General features: G+C 43.3%; 1 pseudogene; it reads right to left on the reverse strand.

Annotated features, from left to right (window-relative positions):
* Positions 1-1,937: 1,937 nt before the first annotated feature.
* Positions 1,938-2,521, reverse strand: LOC124985514 (suppressor of cytokine signaling 2-like; annotated as a pseudogene).
* Positions 2,522-18,777: the final 16,256 nt, after the last annotated feature.

The raw sequence follows: 18,777 nt of genomic DNA on the forward strand, positions 1-18,777 counted from the left end.
CTCACCTTTAAAATAATGGGTAATACAAAAATGAGGGAGTTTGAAAATCTGGTACCAGAGGAACAAAATTAAAGATGCAAAATAAAAGCAATGCTGAAAGCTTAGGATGCACCCAGGGATCAACACACTACTATTCAACTGAAACATAGAATTTGCTGCTGGATACCATTTTAGTGTTAAATCAAAAACTGTCAATCAGCACCATTTATTTATAATCCCTCATCAGAGAGCACATTTCTTCAGTCTGAGTATTCATAATAAGAATGCAGAGACTATATCAACAACCACCTAATCTTCATCAACCACATTGGTAAATGCTCATTAACATTTTATCATCCCACTTTCCAGTGTGACATAATTCATAAAGAATAACTTTCTGATGATTGTTCAAGAAAACAGCTGAACAGGCAGAGTGCTGAGGTGAACACTCATAGATTATATGGTACAATAATGCATTACAATTGGTATAAACAATCATCAGCTCATGTTCAATAGTTTTGAAAAGAAGGAAATGTCACTAACACAAACAGCAATCTCCTCTAACTTTAATTGTGCATAGCCTGTCATCTGGTTCTCTTAACACTTTACTATTCTGAAATAAATCACTGACACTGATTACTGTACTTTCATGAATGGTATGAATACTTTTGATGTAGTACAGTCAAATGTAATCTAAGCTTATGATGTATGCATTTTTTACCAATGTATACATGTTTTACCAAGAAACACAGGAGAGTTTCATCTCTTTCTAATAATAACTGCTTAGTATTACATCTCATAAAATTATTTTATTTTTTTAAAGTCAGGTTTTTTCTTTATTCGATACATTCTAATCAAACAGTAACAGCAGTAAATAAACACTTTGAAAAACAGGCAAGTATTCCCCTATATCTGGAAGAAAATTAAGTCAAAGTATTCTACATGGTAGAAGGGAGACAACTACTGATGTCTGTGGTGAGACAATTCAAGGACTGGGAACTTTCTAAAGCCAACAATGGCAACAGATTGGGACACAGCTACTTCAAAGAGTAGAATGTCTATATCTACACTGTTTTTTTTTTTTTGTAATCATACGTTTACATAGGGCAATGATGTTTATTTTTTCCCTTCCCCCCCACCCCTCCCACCCCTCTTTTCCCTCTATACAGTCCTTCTTTCCTTCATTCTTACCGCTCTCCTTATCCCTAACCCTAAACCTAATGCTAACCCCTCCTACACTGGTTTTTATTTACAGGAATTGGGTTTCACCTGTAGAGCCTGATATTCTTGTTTAGCCTTAAAGGAAAAGAAAGTATTTTCCATTTGCACCAGTTTGAAATATTTCTGAAATAAGCCTCTCTTGAAATGGATTACTACAGTACTCTTCACAGGAGAGAGTTGATACCTGTAGTAAAAAGACAAATACAGAATTTCATAGTCAACTTTTTTTTTAGGTTGATTTGGTTAATTCCATAAAATGAGGGCCAAATACTCACAAGCATGATGTGTTTGACAAAACTATGTACATCAGAATGCAACATGTAAAATGTCCTTAAAGATACTGATCACCAGGCACATAAACTCAAGGTAAGCCTGCTTCAGCTTGGTTTCTTTTGCTTCTTCAGTACTCTACTTGGAGCTCTATGTTACTGGTGCTTGGAGCTTGGACCTTGGACCTAATGCAAAGAAACTTCAGAAAGACAAATGATCTGATAAAATGCTTCCTCAGCCTTCACTTGGGGCATTTTATTTTTAATTTGAAAGGATCCAACTGGTCTTGGTCAGCCTTAGGAAAAGAAGCCTCACTCAGATGAAAATATCCAGGAGAACTTTAGCTACCTCTTCATTCCTTTAGATTAGGTTGACCAGCTGTTCTCAGAATTTTGTGCAGTTATCCAGTGGCTCATAGCTATATTCAGAGATACTCTATATGATGATGCTTAGAAAAACAGAAACACTTATACCTGGAAATTAAATTCTTCCAAGTAATCTTTTAGTGTTGTTAAAGGCAGTCCCCAGATGGTACCAGTACATTTGTTAATGGTGAGTGACATAGATGCTGAAGAAATGGTGCGGATGTGTAGAGTGGTTTCATCAGTTAAAGGTGACCAGTGCCATTCCGGGGGTCTTCTGGGCGAGATCACTTATCCTCGTACATCTTAACATACTAGTCAATCAGATGAACCATACTGTCAAATTGCTTAAGCTTGGACTTGAAACATATGATAGAATCCAATTGAAATTTCTCATCTTGGTACTCATTTTGCATATAGTTGGTCCAGTTGATGTTTCAGCAGATATCGTTAGTAGGTAGTTTGAATGCTAACTATCTCTAATCAAGGAAGTTCCTTTTGGGACCTCTTTTAATTTCTCTTTGGCTTCACTAACAGTCATACTGCCCCAGGGCTATGCATTTGACCCAGTTGGGCAGGACCTCTCCAGAGGCCCACCTGGGGATGGTTCCTGGGCTGACCCAGTGGTCCCCCACTGGCTCCATACAATTTGCGCCATTCCCAGAGGCCACCAGGCACCACAAGGTCATGAAAGAAGGGTCACCGCGGCAGACAGATGGCCACCTGAGCTGAGGTCACAGAGGGGCTCCAGTCCTTCCTGGAACTCAGAGGGAACTCCAAGACGCATCCCTGCAGAGTGTCCAAACTGGTGGCGGAGGGGAAGGGTTGGGGAGTTGCTGGTTATTTCTTCCCAAGTCCCAGCGGTGGGATGGTAAAATCTCCTGCAGAAGCGGTCACCCACAGGTCGCCTTGGCCAATGCTGTCGCCTCTGCTTCCGCACCAGGCAGCCTCCACAGAGGACATGGGACAGGGAGGGGGACCGGCAGGAGAGGAGGGGTGTCCGCCTGAGTTTCCCCTGTTGACGTTTAATTTGGGACTCAAATGCCTGGGGATACGACTGACCCTGTGCTCTGCGGAGATGGCCGGACTTCTTGGTCGAGCGCCCTGGCTCCGTGCTCCAAGGATCCTGAGTAGGTGCGTCCGGGTTCTGGCGCATACACTCCGCGGCCAGCGCGCGCTGGTGGCTGCGGGCGAGAAGGCTCATGCTTCAAGGGAAACCCAAGGCCCACGAGCAGCGGTAGCGAGGTGACTTGGCAAGAGTTCAACGTTGGTCCCCTGGGCAGTGTGTGTGTGTGACGACTTTCAACCCCGAATCGCCTCCCTAGCTTCCTGCCTCCCTCCCGCTTCTGCGCTCAGCAGGAGCCCTGCCCAGCGCCTGCAAAGCTGCTTTCCGGGAACTTTCCAGGAATCCACCTCACTTCACCACAGCTCCCAGCTCCCAGCCCCCAGCCCCCAGTTCCCCAGTCCCCAGTCCCCCAGCCCCGGTACCACTTTAAAGAGACCCTGCGTTACTGTGCAGGCTTCAAGAGAGAACCGCTCAGAGCTCCCTGGTGTGGACCGCTGCCTTAGTGACGCCTGAGATATGCCCTCCAGTGACCTCACACCTCGGGGACCTATGGGGGAACGGGGGAAGTTGGAGAAGTTCCCTGTTACCACCAACCGAGTTTTGGCTGCCTGAACATGCCGCCACCAGCGCCAGCTGGACACCCTGGTCCAGTGAATAGTACCAGTCCTTGCCCTTCTGCGGGGAGGAGTTTCTCTTTTCCACTCCCTTGTCACCTCCTGGACTTGACCCTCCAGGCCGCACTTTGCTGGGGCGGCCTAGAAGACTGCCAAAATTATTATTTTAAACAGTAGAATATTAGGCTTAAAATGTCAATTTAGAAAAATTATTTAATACACAGAAAAATCTGGAATGATAATAAAGGAATTCTAGATATAGAAGGGAACTCAGAATATCCAGTTTAAGTCCCACTTGTAGCAACTGTGAAAGGTTCTCTAATTATCTGCCATGCTGCAGTATGCATAAAATGAAATTAATGTAATGATAATACAAGTTGTTATTCATGGAGTACTGGGAATCAGGGACTCAATATACTATCTTTTAATAATCCCATCATTAGCTATTAACCATCAGTTTCCGATGAGAAAATCAAAGCTAATCTGAAACATATTGAAAATAGACAACAACTCCAAAAATCAGAGAAAAGATTCTAACACGTAGTCTGATTCCAAAACTGAAGTTTTTCACCTGCTTCATTGACAATTTCTCCATTAGACTCCCATTTATAGTTCCATTATTCTTTCCAAAACTTGTACAGTCCTTTGCAGAATTAGACCTACTGCTATAAGGTCTTTGTTTCTCTGTTTGTACATGGAGTCAAGGCAAACCATTTGTATAATCATAAATTTACATAGGGTAATGTTTGATTCATTCTGTTATTTTTTCCTTCCCCCCATCGCTCCCACCCCTCCCTCTCCTCTTTTCCCTCTATACAGTCCTTCCTTCCTCCATTCTTGCCACCCTCCTTAACCCTAACCCTAAACCTAACCCTATCCCTAATGCTAACCCCTCCCACCCCCCCATTATATGTCATCATCGGCTTATCAGCGAGATCATTTGTCCTTTACTTTTTTGAGATTGGCTTATCTCACTTAGCATGATATTCTCCAATTTCATCCATTTGCCTGCAAATGCCATAGTTTTATCATTCTTTATGGCTGAGTAATATTCCATTGTGTATATATATATATATATATATATATATATATATATGCCACAGTTTCTTTATCCATTCATCAATTGAAGGACATCTAGGTTGGTTCCACAATCTGGCTATTGTGAATTGAGCCTCTATGAACATTCATGCGGCTGTATCTCTGCAGTATGCTGATTTTAAGTCCTTTGGGTATAGGCCAAGGAGTGCAATAGATGGGTCAAATGGTGGTTCCATTCCAAGCTTTCTGAGGAATCTCCATACTGATTTTCAGAGTGGCTGCACTAATTTGCAACCCCACCAGCAATGTATGAGTGTACCTTTTCCCCCACATCCTCTCCAACACCTATTGTTGCTTGTGTTCTTGATAATCGCCATTCTAATTGGGGTGAGATGGAATCTTAGGGTAGTTTTGATTTGCATGTCTCTTATTACTAGAGATGTTGAACATTTTTTCATTTATCTGTTGATTGCTTGTACATCTTCTGTGAAGTGTCTGTTCATTTCCTTAGCCCTATGTTGAATGGATTATCTGTATTCTTGGTGTAGAGTTTTTTGAGTTGTTTATAGATTCTGGAAATTAGCGCTCTATCTGAAGTATGAGTGGCAAAGATATTCTTCCACTCTGTAGGCGCCCTCTTAACATTACTGATAGTTTCCTTTGCTGAGAGAAACCTTTTTAGTTTGAATCTATCTCAGTTGTTGATTCTTGCTTTTATTTCTTGTGCTATGGGAGTCCTGTTAAGGAAGTCTGATCCTAAGCCAACAAGTTGAAGATTTGGACCTACTTTTTCTTCTGTAAGATGCAGTCTCTGGTCTTCCGAGGTCCTTGATCCATTTTGAGTTGAGTTTTATGCAGGGTGAGAGATAGGGGTTTAATTTCATTCTGTTGCATATGGTTTTTCAGTTTTCCCAGCACCATTTGTTGAAGAGACTTTCTTTTCTCCATTGCATATTTTTGGACCCTTTGACCAGTATGAGAAAATTGTATTTATTTGGGTTTGTGTCCATGTCCTCTATTCTGTACCATTGATCTACCTTTCTATTTTGGTACCAATACCATGCCGTTTCTGTTACTACTGTTTTGTAGTAGAGTTGAAGATCTGGTTTTGCGATACCCCCTGCTTCACTCTTTCTGCTGAGGATTGCTTTAGCTATTCTGGGTTTCTTATTCTTCCAGATGAATTTCATAATTGCTTGCTCTATTTCTGTAAGGTACATCATTGGGATTTTAATTGGAATTGCATTGAGTCTGTATAGCACTTTAGGTAGTATGGCCATTTTGACAATATTAATTCTGCCTATCCAAGAACATGGGAGATCTTTCCATTTCCTAAGGTTTTCTTTAATCTCTTTCTTTAGTGTTCTGTAGTTCTCATTGTAGAGGTCTTTCACCTCTTTTGTGAGATTGATTCCCAAGTATTTTATATTTTTTGATGCTATTGTGAATGGGGTAGTTTTCCTAAATTCTCTTTCTGAAGATTCATCACTTATGTATAAAAATGCATTGGATTTATGAGTATTTATCTTGTAACCTGCTACTTTACTGAATTCACTTATGAGTTCAAAATTTTTCTGGTGGAATTTCCAGGTACCTCTAAATACATAATCATGTCATCAGCAAACAGGGATAGTTTGTGTTCTTCTTTTCCTATTCATATCCCTTTAATTTCTTTGGTTTGTCTAATCGCTCTGGCTACAGTTTCAAGGCAATGTTGAATAGAAGTGGAGAAAGAAGGCATCCCTGCCTTGTCCCAGTTTTTAGGGGGAATGCGTACAGTTTTTCACCATTTAGAATGATATTGGCCATGAGCTTAGCGTAGTTGGCCTTTACAATGTTCAGGAATGTTCCCTATATCCCAATTTTTTCTAGTGTTTTGAGCATGAAGGGCTGTATTTTGAGTGCTTTTTCTGCATCTATCAAAATAATCATGTGATTCTTAACTCTAGTCTGTTGATATGGTGAATGACATTTATTGATTTCTGGATGTTGAACCAACCTTGCATCCCTGGGATAAAACCCACTTGATCGTGGTGCACTATCTTTTTAATATATTTTTGTATGCAATTTGCTCAAATTTTGTTGAGAAATTTTGCGTCGATGTTCATTAAGGATATTGGTCTGAAATTTTCTTTCCTCAATGTTTCTCTGTCTGGTTTAGGTATCAGGATGATATTGGCTTCATAGAATGAGTTTGGGAGGCTTCCCTTCTCTTCTATTTCATGGAATACTTTGAGGAGTATTGGAAGGAGCTCTTCTTTAAAGGTTTTGTAGAACTCTGCTGAGAACCCATCTGGTCCGGGACTTTCCTTGTTGGTAGACTTTTAATGATCTCTTCTATATCATTGCTTGAAATTGATTTATTTAAGTTGTGTATATCCTCCTCGTTCAGTTTAGGTAATTCATTTGTCTCTAGAAACTTGTTGATGTCTTTGAGGTTTTCTGTTTTGTTGGAGTATAGATTTTCAAAATAGTTTCTAATTATGTTTTGTATTTCACTCATGTTTGTTGTGATATTTCCTTGTTCATTCCGAATTTTAGTAATTTGAGTTTTCTCTCTCTTTCTCTTTGTTAGTGTGGCTAAGGGTTTATCAATTTTGTTGATTTTTTCAAAGAACCAACTCTTTATTTTGTTAATTTTTCTGATTGTTTCTTTTGTTTCAATTTCGTTGATTTCGGCTCTGATTTTACCTATTTCCTGTCTTCTAACTACTTTTGGTGTTGGTCTGCTCTTCTTTCTCTAGGGCTTTGAGCTGCACTCTTAAGTCATTTATTTGTTGATTTCTACTTCTTTTGTTGAATGCGCCCCATGAAATAAATCTTCCTCTAAGTACTGCTTTCATAGCGTCCCAGAGATTTTGATATGATTGTCATTGTTCTCGTTTACTTCTAAGAATTTATTTATTTCCCTCTTGATGTCTTCTGTTATCCATTCATCATATAATAGCTTGTTATTTAATCTCCAGGTATTGGAGAAGTTTCTGCTTTTTATTCTGTCATTTATTTCTAATTTCAAACCATTATGAACTGATAGAATACAAGGTAGTATCTCTATCTTCTTGTATTTGCTAACAGTAGCTTTGTGGCATAAAATATGGTGTATTTTAGAGAATGATCCATGTGCTTCTGAGAAGAAAGTGTATTCGCTCTTTGTTGGTTGGTATATTCTATATATGTCCATTAAGTCTAAATTGTTGATTGTGTTATTGAGATGTGTGGTTTCTTTATTCAATTTTTGTTTGGAATTTCTATCCAGTGGTGAGAGAGGTGTGTTAAAATCACCTATTATTATTGTATTGTGGTCTATTTGATTTCTGGAATTGAGAAGGATTTGTTTTATGTACATGGATGAACCAATGTTCAGGGCATAGATATTTATGATTGTTATGTCTTGATGATTTATGCTTCCCTTAAGCAGTATTTAATGTCCTTCTTTATCCCTTCTGATTAGTTTTGGCTTGAAGTCCACATTATCTGAAATGAAGATGGATACTCCAGCTTTTTTGCTGTGTCCATGTGCATGGTATGTTTTTCCCCATCCTTTCACCTTTAGTCTATGGGTATGTCTTTCTATGAGATGAGTCTCTTACAGGCAGCATATTATTGGATTTTTCTTTTTAATCCAATCTGCCAGTCTATGTCTTTTGATTGATGAGTTCAGGCCATTAACATTCAGGGTTATTATTGTGATATGATTTGTATTTTCAGTCATTTGACTCATTTTTGTTTTTTGACATGATTTGGTTTCTCCTTTATTTGGCTATCCCTTTCAGCTAGTTCCTCCCGTTGCTGATTTACATCATTGTTTTTCATCTCTTCCTTATGGAATATTTTGCTGAGAATGTTCTGTAATGCCGGCTTTCTTTTGTAAATTCCTTTAGCTTTTGTTTATCATGGAAGGATTTTATTTCATTGTCAAATCTGAAATTAAGTTTTGCTGGGTATAAGATTCTTGGTTGGCATCCGTTTTCTTTCAGTGCTTGGTAAATGTTTTTCCAGGCCCTTCTAGCTTTTAGGTTCTGGATTGAAAAATCTGCTGATATTCTTATTGGTTTCCCCCTGAGTGTAATTTGATTCTTTTCTCTCGTGGCCTTTAAAATTCTGTCTTTGTTTTGTATGTTAGGTATTTTCATAATAATGTGCCTTGGTGTGGGTCTGTTGTAATTTTATATATTTGGAGTCCTATAAGCCTCTTGTACCTGGTTTTCCATTTCATTCTTCAGATTTGGGAAATTTTCTGATATTATTTATTTGAATAGATTGTTTTTTCCTTTGGTTTGTTTCTCTAAGCCTTCCTCAATTCCAATAATATTTAAATTTGGCCTTTTCATGATGTCCCATAATTTTTGTAGATTCTGTTCATGATTTCTTACCATCTTCTCTGTTTTGTCAACTTTGTTTTCAAGATTAAATATTTTTTCTTCAGTGTCTGAGCTTCCGTCTTCCAGGTGTTCTATCGTATTGGTTATGCTTTCTATGGAGTTTTTAACTTGGTTTATTGTTTCCTTCATTTCAAGGATTTTTGTTTGTTTGTTTGTTTTCAGTATGTCTAACTCTTTATTGAAACAATCTTTTGGTTCCCGTATTTGCTCTTTTAACTGTTGATTGGTGTGATCATTTAATGCCTGCATTTGCTCTTTCATCTCTTCCTTCAATGCCTGCATTTGCTCTTTCATCTCCTTGTTTGCTTCCCTGATTGTTTTAATTATGTACATTCTGAACTCCCTTACTGACATTTCTTCTGCTCTGCTGTCTTTGGGTTTTATTGATATAGTATCTAGGTTTGTTTGGAACATTTTCTTCCCTTGTTCTCTCACATTGGTCAGATATCTGTGGGACTCTGAGATATTGCAGATTTCCTCTATTGGCTTATAGTGTCCCTAGATTTCTAGTATATCACCTCCCAGTCTTCAGTAGCCTGAAATCTTGGAGGAACTTGATAATTCAGTGCTTCCAAAGAAAGCTGCCCCTAGCCCGCTACTGGTTCCAGGTCTTGGAGCTTGCTCTGTGCGGAAAGGCTCTCACTGGGCAGCCTGCTCCAAGTAGCTGGCTGTGTGGAAGGAGCCTGCCACCAGAGGGAGCAGGGCTGCCTGGGGAAGTCTCTAGCTGCCCTGCCCTGCTCTGAGAAGCTGCCCCTCTCCAGGCCGCCACCCAGGCCGTGCTTCACCCAGTGAGGGAGACTCACCCCATGGCTCTATGTTAGTCCGAGTCTCTCACTGCCTCGCCTACTTGAATCCTGAGTTCTAGAACGACAGGAGATGCAGTCACCCTCTAGTCTGCCATCTTGGATCACCCCGTGGAAGGAGCCTGCTGCCAGAGGTAGCGGGGCTGCTTGGAGAAGTCTCTGGCTACCCTGCCCTGGTCCCAGAGGCTGCCTGCAGGACGGAGGTTCCCGCTGGCTCCAGGACTTGGAGCTGGTTCTGTGTAGAAAGGCTCTCACTGGGCGGTCTGCTCTGAGAAGCTGACTGTGAAAGGAGCCTGCTCCTGGAGGGAGCAGGGCTGCTTGGGGAAGACCCTGGCTGCCCTGTCCTGATCCCTGAAGCTGCCTGTGGGCTGGAGCTCGCCCCTGGCTCCGGGACTTGGAGTTGCTTCTGTCCAGAAAGACTCTCACTGGGGGGCCTGCTCTGAGAAGCTGGCCATGGAAGGAGTCTGCCCCGGAGGGAGCAGGGCTGCCTGGGGAAGACTCTAGCTGCCCTGCCCTGCTCTGAGAAGCCGCCCCTGTCCGGGCCTGCCACCCAGGCCAAACTTCACCCAGTGGGGGAGACTCACCCCATGGCTCTATGTTAGTCTGAGTCTCTCAATGCCTCCCCTTCCTTCTTAAATCCTGAGTTCTGGAGCGACAGGAGATACAGTCACCCTCTCGTCCACCATCTTGGATCGCCTGCTATAAGGTCTTTATTACAAGATGTGGAACTTACAATTCCACATTTTTATACTCTTCTCATGTCCAAGAAACCTACTCTTAAATGCTCAGAAAATCCCTTATCACTGAACTTCTACCAAGTTTCCCTTTGGCAGGTTTCTACCTATATTTTCTCCACCACTCAAATTAGATTTTCGGATCAATATTCTTTTTTAAAAAATACTTTTTAGTTGTACATGGACACAATACCTTTATTTTATTTATTCATTTTTATGTGGTGCAGAGAATCAAACCCAGTACCTCACACAGGCTAAGCAAGAACTCTGCAACTGAGCCACACCCCCAGCCCTCAAAATTCTGATTGTACCTCTTACTATAGGCTTTCTTTATTTTTCTTATTGGACATTGTTTTATTTTTAGAGAAACACAGTTTTAACAATTTTAATGATCTGTATGGCTTTTACAACAATTCATACATCAAGCAGCCTTTCATAAAAAGTTTGATTCAATGATCTGAGCAGATGTCAGGGACCAAGAAGTTCTTATTCTGAGAACATTCTGATCTTTACAATAAGCAGCAGCGCCCCTCCCTTCCCGCCGGCGCAAACTTCACCTTCCCGGCGGCGCGAACCTCACCTCCCGGCCGGCGCGAATTTGCACCCTATCAGGAACCCAGCAGAAGAACACAGCCAACCAGCCTGCACCTTGTCACACCCCTCCTTCCCTCAGTATAAATACCCCTGTGTGAACAATAAAAATTTGCAGCTTGATCAGAATTCCTGTCCTGCTGCCTCTCCCTGCGTCTCTTGTCCCTTCATTCCTTCTCTCTCAGGTTTGCGGTCCCGTGTTGATGTCCCGCGGGCCGGGACAGTTGGCGCCCAACGTGGTCGATTGGAAACTTTGAGAAGCGGAACGCTGCCCTCCGGGGAAGACTTGGCCAAGCAGGATTCGGGATCGCCCTGGTAGACGCAACCGGGAGTCAGATCCAGGAGGAGAGTGAGGTCAGCGCAAGGTAAGTGACGTACCATGGGACAAGCAGTCTCGTCACATGATTTGTTTCTGACGGGTCTCGAGGAGGCCCTCAAGACTCGGGGAGCGCGTGTTAAGAAAAAGGATTTAAGATTATTCTTTTCATACATAGAGGATTTGTGTCCTTGGTTTCCCCTCGAGGGATCGATTGATGGTAAAAGGTGGCTCAGAGTAGGAGACTGCCTCAAAGATTATTATGAGACTTTTGGTCCTCAAAAGGTGCCCGTCACTGTCTTTTCTTATTGGAATTTAATTAATGAGATTCTTAAAAGTTCACCCTTTGACAGTGGTACTTTAAAACTTGTAAAGATTGGGGAGCAGGCAATGCAATCTACCTCTCGCCCCCCATCGGCATGCCCTTCGGTTAGCATTCAAATGCCCCCTGCTCAGCCTTCTCAGGACCCTGGGACCCTCCCAGACCCTGGGAACCTCCCAGACCCCACCTTACCAAAGGAGTCCCCTAAAAATCCCCCTAAGATTTATCCGGTTTTAAATCCCCATGATGAGTTGACCCCAGAGGATGAGGCCACCCTGGAGGAGGCAGTGGCTCAACACCATTTTCCAGACCTGCCACCTCTTACAAATCCACTTCCCACTTATACACCCCCTGCCTTTCGTGCTCCGGTCCCTCAGGGACCTACTGCCCCCCCAGACATTTTTTCCCCGCTTCCCTTGCCTAATCTAACCCCTTTACGCGAGTCTCTCCAACATAGGCGGGAACAAATCCAACTTTTAAAAGAACTAAAAGCCCTTGATGCCGAGCTTCGCTCACTGGCCTTGGGCACGGAGTTAACACAAACTGGCCCAAAACCCCTTAATACTCGTAAGGTGAAGCCACGTGGTCAGCCTGTTCTTGCCTTTCCAGTCACTCGCAGTCAAGCAGATCAGCCCCCCCAAACTGAAGCAGAGAATTTAGAAGGAAGTCAGGAAGAGGAACCAGGGGAGGAACAAGAGGTAGAACCAGAGAGGGAACAAGAGGAGGACCAGGAATCAGGGGATGAGGAGGAGCCCACCTCTGGACAGAGTGGAGCCCTTGGTTCTTATAAAAGGCTGAGCCTCCGCTTTCTTGAAAGACTTAAAAAGGCTTGTACACAGTATGGCCCCACTGCACCTTATACACTGGCCTTGCTAGAGAACCATAGTACACAGTGGCTCACCCCTAATGATTGGAAATTTTTGGCCCGAGCCACCCTCAGTGCAGGTGACTTCCTGTTGTGGAACGCAGACTTTAGGGAATACTGTCGGGAAACTGCCCAAAAAAATTCAACCAAGGCTTCCTCTAAATCCTGGACCTATGTTAAACTAGTGGGTAATGCGCCATTTGATACTAACCCTAAACAGGCATGCTTTCCTACTGGGCTCCTAGCACAGGTTCAAACTGCTGGTTTGCATGCTTGGAGACGGCTCCCTCAAAAGGGCTCGGCCACCACCTCCCTAGCAAAAATTTGTCAGGGTCCTGACGAGCCTTACAGTGACTTTGTTGCCCGGCTTAATCTAACTGCAGAGCGCTTACTTGGACCAAGTGAAAACGAGAGCTCCTTTGTAAAATATCTTGCCTTTGAAAATGCCAACCCAATATGTCAAGATGTTCTTCGGCCCCACAAAGATAAAGGGGACCTTTCTGACTTCATTAGGCTGTGTGCCGGGGTAGGAACAGCCCATGCCATGGGTCTCGCCATTGGTGCCGCCTTCACCAAGGCCCTTCACCACCCTGGCCCACGTACTTGCTTTACTTGCAAACAACCTGGCCATTTTGCGCGAGACTGCCCAACAGGGAAACTGGGTCAAGGACCCATATTTCCTCAAACAGGGGCTAAACCACCTCCGCTCACCCTTTGCCCTAAATGTGGTAAAGGTCGCCACTGGGCCAAGGAATGTAGATCCAAGACCAATGCCCTTGGACAGCCTATTCCCTCTAACTTCTCGGGAAACTCCTCTCAGGGCCAGCCCCTGGCCCCGACCACCCCCAGAGCAAACCTAGGGGCAATAAGGTTTGTTCCCTCTCAGACTCCCAACCCAATCCAGGCTCCCTGTCCTTCTCCACAATCACCTCCCTCCAACGTGCTACCCCAGGCAGCGCAGGATTGGACCTCTGTGCCTCCACCGATACAATATTAGACTCTATGCAAGGACCTCAAATAATACCCACTGGGGTTGTAGGCCCCCCTCCACCTCATATGTGTGCTCTTATTCTTGGGAGAGCTCCTACCACCTTACAAGGTGTTCAGGTCTTCCCTGGCATCATTGATGATGATTACACTGGAGAAATTAAAATACTGGCCACAGCTGTTAACGGAGTAGCTGCCATCCCTGCAGGAACAAAAATTGCACAATTAATACTCCTTCCCCTCAATTCAGGAAATTCACCAGGAAACACAGCCTCCTTAGGTTCCTCTGATGTGTATTGGGTCCAACCTATCTCCCACAAAAGACCCACTCTTACCTTATTTATTGAAGGAAAGAAATTCCGAGGGATCCTAGATACTGGTGCGGATGCCACAGTTATTTCTCAAAAATATTGGCCATCAGAATGGCCCCTCACCTCATCACTAACTGACCTTAAAGGAATAGGGCAATCAAGAAACCCCTTAGTTAGCTCCAGGGTGCTTAATTGGACTGACGCAAAAGATAACACAGGGAATAAAGGAACCGTTACCCCCTTTGTTGTTCCTGATCTCCCTGTCAACCTTTGGGGACGAGACATTCTAAGCCAAATGAAAGTTATTCTTGCTAGTCCCGACTCTTTAGTCACTCATCAAATGCTTCGTATGGGCTTTATCCCTGATACAGGCCTTGGGAGGCTAGGACAAGGACAGGTTGAGCCTGTACAGCCCATACAAAAAACAGACAAATTTGGACTTGGGTATGTGGATTTTTAGTGTCGGTCCCTGACCCTCCTGTACCCCATGCAGACAAAATTATTTGGGAAACTCAAACTCCTGTGTGGGTGGATCAGTGGCCCCTTACCCAAGAAAAATTAGAGGCTGCCTCCATGTTAGTACAGGAACAGTTGACAGCCGGCCATGTGGAACCCTCAACCTCACCCTGGAATACTCCTATTTTTGTTATTAAGAAGAAATCAGGCAAATGGCGCCTTTTACAGGATTTGCGCGCTATCAATAAGGTTATGCGCCCGATGGGGGCATTACAGCCAGGCATCCCTACACCGGTAGCTATTCCTAGGGACTATTATAAAATGGTCATCGACTTAAAAGATTGCTTTTTTACTATTCCTTTACATCCTGATGACAGACCCTATTTTGCTTTCAGCCTCCCCCGCATCAATTTTCAGGGCCCTATGCAAAGATTTCAATGGAAGGTCCTTCCCCAGGGTATGGCTAACAGCCCTAGTCTTTGCCAAAAATATGTTGCTCAAGCAGTAGACCCTGTGAGAGAGCGGTGGCCACAAGTTTATATATTACATTATATGGATGATTTGTTAATTGCTGCACCTAATACCTATGATCTTAATAATTGTTATTTGGATCTCTATAAAGCCCTTACTGCCTTGGGGCTTCAGATAGCCCCTGATAAGGTTCAGACACAGGACCCCTACACCTACTTGGGCCTCAAACTTCAAACTAATCAAATTCAAATCCCTAATATACAATTGCGTGTGGACCATCTCCACACTCTTAACGATTTCCAAAAACTACTAGGGGATATCCAATGGCTAAGACCATATTTAAAACTACCCACCTATGTGCTTTTGCCTCTTAATGATATTTTAAGGGGAGATTCTGACCCTTCTTCTCCTCGAGAGCTTACTCCCGAGGCACAGCAAGCATTAATTCAAGTCACAGAAGCCATTGCTCAACAATTTGTTACACAAATATCTTATAACCTTCCTTTGGTTTTGGTTATATTACACACCCCTCATACACCCACAGGACTATTCTGGCAGCGGGATCCATATTTTAAAAATAAAGGTTGCCCCTTGCTTTGGGTTCATTTGCCCGCCACATCCTCTAAAGTTATTGCTGTCTATCCTGCTCAGGTAGCTTCTATCATTATTAAAGGTCGCTTGCTTTCTCGACAACATTTTGGCAAAGACCCTGATAGCATTCTGATTCCATACACTAAGGATCAAACCCAATTTTTGCTACAGACGAGGGATGAATGGGGTATTGCTCTATCAGGCTTTTTGGGAATAATCGATAACCACCTTCCCAATGACCCCCTTTTGCATTTTGCTCAGTTACATCCATTTATTTTTCCTCGGGTTACTCGGAAGGCTCCTATTCCACAAGCCCTTACTGTTTTTACAGATGGCTCCAGCAATGGCCGTGCAGCCTTTGTTGTTGATAATCAGCCCACCACCTTTGACACTGCCTATCGATCAGCACAGCTTGTAGAATTGTTTGCTATAACACAAGTCTTTATGACATTTTTTGATAAACCTATTAATATTTATACAGACAGTGCTTACATTGCCCATTCTGTGCCCCTATTGGAGATTTCACCCGCCATTAAGGCTTCCTCCAACGCAGCCTTTTTGTTTAACCAGCTTCAACGACTAATTCAGGCTAGAAAACATCCATTTTTCTTAGGACACATTAGAGCACATTCTGATCTTCCCGGTCCCCTATCACGGGGTAATGCTCAGGCTGATGCAGCCACTCGGTCCCTTTTCCCAGTTCTTATTGGATCCATCCGAGAGGCCACAGATTTACACAAACTTCACCACTTAAATTCTCAGAGCCTTCGGCTACTTTGTAAAATTACCAGGCAACAAGCAAGGGAAATTGTAAAAGCGTGTCCTGCTTGCGTTGTCTCCCTTCCTATTCAACATCTGGGTGTTAACCCTCGAGGATTACTGCCCAATCAGATTTGGCAGATGGATGTTACTCACTTTCCTGAATTTGGGAAAACAAAGTACATACATGTTTCCATAGATACCTTTAGTGGCTTTATTTTTGCATCACCGCATTGCGGAGAAGCTACCAAGGATGTCATTTCTCATCTTGTCTCAGCCTTTTCCATAATGGGAAAGCCAGCACATATTAAGACAGATAATGGCCCTGCATATACCAGTACCAAGTTCAAACAGTTTTGTGCCACTCTTCAAATCTCTCATACTACTGGAATTCCATATAACCCTCAAGGTCAAGGCATTGTGGAACGTGCACACCTCACCTTAAAAACCTGGCTTACCCGCCTTAAGGCCTCTTCCCTTGCATTTACCACTCCCAGGGATCGCCTTAATCATGCATTATTTGCTCTTAACTTTCTTACCCTAGACAATGAAGGACATTCGACCGCAGACAGACATTGGCATCCCTCTTCTAGTTCTGCTCGCCCATCTGTTATGTGGCGCGATCCTTTAACAAATAAATGGAAAGGCCCAGATCCCGTCCTCATTTGGGGACGAGGCTCAGCTTGTATTTTAGATCAAGAACAAGCAGCCCCAAGATGGTTACCAGAACGCCTGGTCAAACAGGTCAATGATTTACCACAACCCAGGGACGGAAACCTTCCCCCTGAGGATGAATCTTCCTCTCTTATAGATGCAGCTAACAATCTATGCGAAAAATCCCCTGAATGACAGACCCTGTTCTTGCACAACCTCTACAGCAGTGGCCTCAGGTACTGCTGGTTTGGGGGTCTCTCTTACTCAATATACAAAATTATCCAGACAATTGATTTCTGATGTATAGATACTCTCAAGCACCATACAAGATCTTCAAGATCAGGTGGATTCCTTAGCAGAAGTGGTCCTACAAAATAGGAGAGGTTTAGACCTTCTAACTGCCGAACAGGGAGGCATTTGTCTGTCTTTGCAGGAAAAATGCTGTTTCTATGCCAACAAGTCAGGAATTGTTAAGGACAAGATCAAACAGCTGCAGGAAGACTCAGAAAAACGCCGACAAGCACTGGCTGATAATCCACTATGGACTGGATTCAGTGGACTCCTTCCCTATCTTCTTCCCTTCTTAGGTCCGCTCCTTTGCTTGCTGCTTATTGTATCTATAGGTCCTTTGATATTCAACAAGATCATGGCTTTTCTTAAAGCTCAAATTGAGGCTATACAGGCGAAACCTATTCAGGTTCATTACCATCGACTGGAGATGATGGATCGTGATGATGATCTTAAAAGACCATCACCCCTGTGAGCTGAACTGGACAGCCAATGACGGGTAAGATTCGTGAGAGCTCATACCAACCTAAGACAGGAAATGAGGGCTAGAGCCTCATTATCCAATGACGGGTAAGGATGCTGCTCTGCCACGGACAACCTAAGACAGGCGCAGTTCCCGAGGGATTGTCACTCCAGCTCTGTACCTGTTCGGGCAAGCCGCGCCCCCCGCCTCAGCGCATAGCCTCTATCACCCCCTTAAAATATGGCTATCGAAAAATGGTCAATAATTTTATATAAGAAAGGGGGAAATGTCAGGGACCAAGAAGTTCTTATTCTGAGAACATTCTGATCTTTACAATAAGCAGCAGCGCCCCTCCCTTCCCGCCGGCGCAAACTTCACCTTCCCGGCGGCGCGAACCTCACCTCCCGGCCGGCGCGAATTTGCACCCTATCAGGAACCCAGCAGAAGAACACAGCCAACCAGCCTGCACCTTGTCACACCCCTCCTTCCCTCAGTATAAATACCCCTGTGTGAACAATAAAAATTTGCAGCTTGATCAGGATTCCTGTCTTGCTGCCTCTCCCTGCGTCTCTTGTCCCTTCATTCCTTCTCTCTCAGGTTTGCGGTCCCGTGTTGATGTCCCGCGGGCCGGGACAAGCAGAGGGCATTGACTTTAGAGGTAAAAAAGGAATGAAGAAAGCTGAAATAAGGACCAAAAAATGTACTGGCTATTTTATAGTTATATTCTTTATTGGTAAATAGAGGACTTCTTCTTTATTATGGCAGCCTAGGAGAACAGAATCTCTTCTGACTGGCTGCTGGGAATCTTCTGTTGCCCCTACCCTGCCTTTGGAAAATGGTCCATTTCAAAGTCCAGTTTGATTATGTGGCACCCATCATGAGTTACTCCATTCTGTTCTGATTTATTGGGGCCCAATGCAGAAGTTCAGTCCAAAATAATGGCCTCCAATAAACTTTGTTTTAACAATGCCTAGTCACAAAATTCTGGAAATTGGATCACAAAACCTAAATACAACATCCTTGAAAGTCCAACTTTCAATTAGTGGTTGTCATGTCTTAGATATTTGATGTCCCTCTAAAGCTCATGTGTAAGAAAATGCAAGAAGGATTAGAGGCAAAATGATTGGGTTAGGAGAGCTTTACACCAATCATGCATTAATCCCATGTTAGGGATTTACTGACTGTACAAAGGTAAGGTGTGGATGGGGGAGGTGAGTCATTGAGTTCATGCCTA

Source organism: Sciurus carolinensis, chromosome 5 (assembly GCF_902686445.1).
Source record: "Sciurus carolinensis chromosome 5, mSciCar1.2, whole genome shotgun sequence".
Lineage (NCBI taxonomy): Eukaryota > Metazoa > Chordata > Mammalia > Rodentia > Sciuridae > Sciurus > Sciurus carolinensis.